At 49.7% G+C, this 4,552-nt stretch overlaps 1 non-coding gene across 1 annotated transcript; it reads right to left on the bottom strand.

Moving 5' to 3' along the window:
* Positions 1 to 2,998: 2,998 nt before the first annotated feature.
* On the bottom strand, positions 2,999 to 3,105 carry LOC111823184. The gene has a single exon (XR_002826186.1). It is a non-coding gene; the product is annotated as a U6 spliceosomal RNA (small nuclear RNA).
* Between the last annotated feature and the right edge of the window lie 1,447 nt (positions 3,106 to 4,552).

Genomic DNA, 4,552 nt, shown 5'->3' with positions numbered 1-4,552 from the left:
AGCACCCCCTCCAGCAGGGTTACTCTCTTCCTGCTCATGAAATGCTCCCAACACCCCTAACAAGGTGGGTGTTCTTGACATAGACGGGAAAGTGCAAGACTTCCCGCTAGTTGAACCCAGGAACTCCATGATCTTAACCACTATACTGCACTGTTCCCTCCTACCCTACCCTGCAGCCACAGCCTTCCCGATCCTCCCATCCCACTGACTGCCCTGCCCCTCAACTCTAGGTCCATCTCTCCACTAGAAAAGGAGAGAAAATGAACAATTTTATAAATAATCTTATTTTATATTAAATTTAATCAAAGCACCTCTGTGATCTTTCTCCCAAAATCCCTAACACCCATCGAATCATGAGAGAAACATCAGACCCCAACTGAGGGCCATTCTACAAGCTACCTGATAGTCCTCTTCAAAACTGTCAAACGCATCAAAAACAAGGCAAGTCTGAGAAACCGTCCCAGCCCAGAGGAGCCTGAGGAGACAGGACCCTCAGAGGCAGTGTGCCCTGACCTGGATGGGCTCCTGGACAGAAAAGGACATTAGGTAAAAACTAAGGAAATCTGCATCAAGTATGGCCTTTGGTTAATGCTAATGTGTCAATATTGGTTCATTACCTGCAACAATTGTTCCAGGTTAAGATATAAGGGCAAGAGCGTAGCAGAACTCTCTGTATTATCTTCACACTTTTTCTGTAAACCTAAAAGGTCTAAAATACAGAGGCTATTTAAAAATTTATCACAGTAGTTACCAGGAGGAATCTCCGGAGGTGGCTGGACACCCTCTGATCTATGCCAGGATAGGGCCCCGAAATCTTTCAACTGAGTGCCTCTAAAGACCATCGTCATCGCGGCCTGAGCCCCCTGTACCTCGAGGGGCTTCCTGAATGGTACCAGGATGGCAAACCAGCCAAGGGCAGGTCCCAGAGACCTAGCGACAGCCCCGCTTCTGGGCCCTCCGTCAGTGCAGACAATGTTCATTAATGTGCGTGGACTGCCCCAGCCGGCGTGGCTCAGGCGGTTGGAGCGTAGCCCCATCCATGAAAGGGTCTCGGGTTTGATTCCTAGTCTTCAGCGGGCTTCCTCCCCTGGAGGGGGAACAGAGACTTAAAACACAAGAGGGCATGCCGGAAACGCCCAGCGGGGCGGTGGTTTACGGCGCAGCGGGAATTCACCCGGCAGCAGGCGGCAGCAGGCGGCCGCAGGAGGGAGCAGAGCCCAAGCCTGTTTGGAGGGCAGGGTCCTGTAGGAGCCCTGGTTCCTCATGGAGAGTTTGGGGGAAACGCCAAGGATGAAGTTGCTGGCCAGGGGTTCGGAAAGGTCAGGGCCAAGGTAGGTTGGGCTATATTTGACAATATTTGAAGTTAGAATAAATGAGAACTTCAAGGGAGAGAAGAGCTGAGAGCTGAGGGCTGAGGGCTGAGGGCTGAGGGCTGAGGGCTGAGGGCTGAGGGCTGAGGGCTAGGCTTTGCAGAAAGCCTAAGGGCAATGGGTGGAAGAGAGAGGCAGAGGCTGAGACCCAGGGAGACAGCTGTTTATCTGCCGGCAGCGGCCATCGCAACCTGCTTTGGACTCTAAGCTCTCCTTCCTGTGTAGGCACCTGCCGGGTCCTCACTGGCCTCTGGCATGACTAGCGGTCACAGGAAGTGGACCATCACTCGCTCGCTCGGCTTCCCAAATCCACACACCTCTCCCTCCAAGGAAGTGAAGAGCAGTAAGACGTGACTACTGTCACAAAGGGGTTGAACTCAAAACTGACTTCAGCTACCACTGCCTTCTCCATCCCCGTGGCTATTCCAGGGGTTTCAAGTGTAAATTCCCTCAACCTCCTGCCCCAGCACCCTCCCTGGGCACTGCTCCCACACCTCTCTTCACGTTCACAGGAGCTAATCTCTTGGGCCAGTCTGCCTCCCTGGCTGTTCCGCTCTGAGAACCTCCTGCTCTATCTCTTATCCCTGATTTCCAGGCTCCATTTTCTTTCTTCCTTTTTTTTAAAAAAATATATTTTTATTGATTTCAGAGAGGAAGGGGAAGGTAAACAGAAATAGAAACATCAATGATAAGAGAGAATCATTGATTGACTGTCTCCTGCATGCCCCACACTGGGGATCGAACCTGGGGATCGAACCTGCAACCTGGGCATGTGCCCTTGACCAGAATCGACCCCAGGACTCTTCAGTCTGCAGGTCGACGCTCTATCCACTGAGCTAAACTGGCTAGGGCTCCACCTTTCTCTACTGACACTTTTTTGCAGGACACACAAGCTTGTTTCTCTCCAATGACCCCCCCCCCCCCCGCTTTTGTCTTCCCTCTGCTCTCCTCTTCACAGGGTGTACACCTTCTTTTCTTACTTGAAAGAAGGGTATACACTCACCATCTTTGCTTACTTCCCATTCATTCTTGGCTCATTGCATTCCAACTCCCCCACCCCCAACTGCATTGACTTTGTTGGCAAAGGTTGACAGTGATGTCATAATGGTTCCCCATCCAAGGGTGGTCTTGCAGCTTCATCTGACGCCTGGGTCCCTCCCTCCGGCTCACACTCTCCCGTGCTAGCTGCACCTTTTTCTCTCTTATCTCTCTGCTCTCTCCTGCTCAGCTATTTTCATAGATTCCTCTTCCTCTGCTGAGCACTTCCTACATCCATTCATTCTGCAAGCACTAATATAGTGAGCTGCGCAGAGTCCTCCTCTCTGCAGCCCTGTCCCTGGATTCTGGCCTCCTTTCTACACTTTCCAGGGACATCTTGTTTCTCCCATGGTCTTTTTTTAAAAAATATATTTTTATTTATTTCAGAGAGAAAGGGAGAGGGAGAGAGAGATAGAAACATCAATGATGAGAGAGAATCATTGATCGGCTGCCTCCTGCATGCCCCACACTGGGGATCGAGCCCACAGCTCAGGCATGTGTCCCGATTGGGAATCGAACCTTGACCTCCTGGTTCATAGGTTGACGCTCAACTATTGAGCCACACTGGCTGGGCCACAATTTTTTTTTTTTTAAATATGGAACGCTTCACGAATTTGCGTGTCATCCTTGTGCAGGGGCCATGCTAATCTTCTCTGTATCGTTCCAATTTTAGTATATGTGCTGCTGAAGCGAGCACGCCACAATTTTTTTGACAAGCACTTGCTATGGTCCTGGTGGTGTTCTTGCACTGTGAATGCTAACTCATTTATATCCTAGGACAATGACCTACAAGGAGAGGCGCAGATCCCATTTGAAATCCTGAGACCTGTGTGGCTTGAGCAAGGTGATATGTTCATTGTGTGGTGCCCAGTGTATCTCTGGGGTCCCCACTGGACCACAACACCATGTCTGAGCAGGGATCTGCCTGTAGTGTCCGTGGTATTCCCAGTGCCTGCAACAATGCCTACTACCTAGTAGACAATACTTGCTGCCTGGGTGACCAAATACCCATCCTCTCTACAAAGGACAAAGCCCCGCCCACGTGCTGAATAGGGAGGGGGAGGTCCTCCCCCACTGCTGCCTCAGCTCTTCTTGGCTGCCCTGCGGTGTGTGATGCCAGGGGTGGGAAATGCCCTTCCCACATTGTCCTCTTGATGAATATCAAAACCCCAGGAACTTTCAAGCATTGCCTCCTCCACAAAGCCTTCCGGACTGGACACCCCTCCCTCACAGCAGAATTGGCTCCTCCCACATTTGTGCCCTCACAGTAAGTATCCTGTATAGACCAGGTATATACCCTGCACAGACCTGATGTCCATCAGGGCACTTGTCCTGGCTTATACCTGATGTACATATAGTTCTTAGACTCTTCCACTCTTTCAAAGGATCTCGGCTTAGAGGCTCATTTACATGTTCACCTGAGACCCCCAAAATGTGCTCTCATGCACACTCATGTTGCAACCCCAGTGCCAAGCATAGTGCCCTGCACAGGCAGGTGCTCTTTCTGGGGAAGGAACAAATGAACAAACATTAGACCTGGTTAAAAATGCCATCAATTTAAGGAGTAGCAGAAAGAGCACTATCAGAAGACATGGTTTATGGTTCCAATTTCATTACTAAACTAGCTGCATGACCTTGGCCAAGCTGTTTAACATCTTCAGGTCTCAGACTGCCAGTTTTTTAAATGTCTGATTGGAGCCATGGCTGGATAGCTCAGTTGGTTGGACCATGGTCCCGATGCGCCAAGGTTTTGGGTTTGATCCCCAATCGGGCACATGCAAGAGTCAACCAATGAATGCATAGATGAGTGGAACAGCAAATCAATGTTTCTCTCTCTCCCTTCCTCTCTCTCAGAAAAAAGAAAGGAAAAAAAAGGAACAGTTTACCTGGAATAATAGCTATTAAAGCAAAATGATTTGGTTGGATTAAATGACCTTCAAGCTCCATGCCAGCTCTAAGATTCTGTGATTCAGTGCTAATATCTCCTTCATCAATGAGGACCTAACAGACTCTATAGGGAAGAAATTAGTGCAATACCAAATAAACACACTGGGTTTGAGGGTGGTGGTGCTGCAGCTTTGAAAGCTATGCAGTGCAGAAACAGCCTTCATTTCTCCTTCTCCGGCTCTGCCATGCTGGGCATT

Source organism: Myotis lucifugus, unplaced genomic scaffold (genome assembly GCF_000147115.1).
Source record: "Myotis lucifugus unplaced genomic scaffold, Myoluc2.0 scaffold_415, whole genome shotgun sequence".
In the NCBI taxonomy this organism is placed as follows: Eukaryota; Metazoa; Chordata; class Mammalia; order Chiroptera; family Vespertilionidae; genus Myotis; species Myotis lucifugus.
This window is presented reverse-complemented; position numbering and strand designations above follow the sequence as displayed.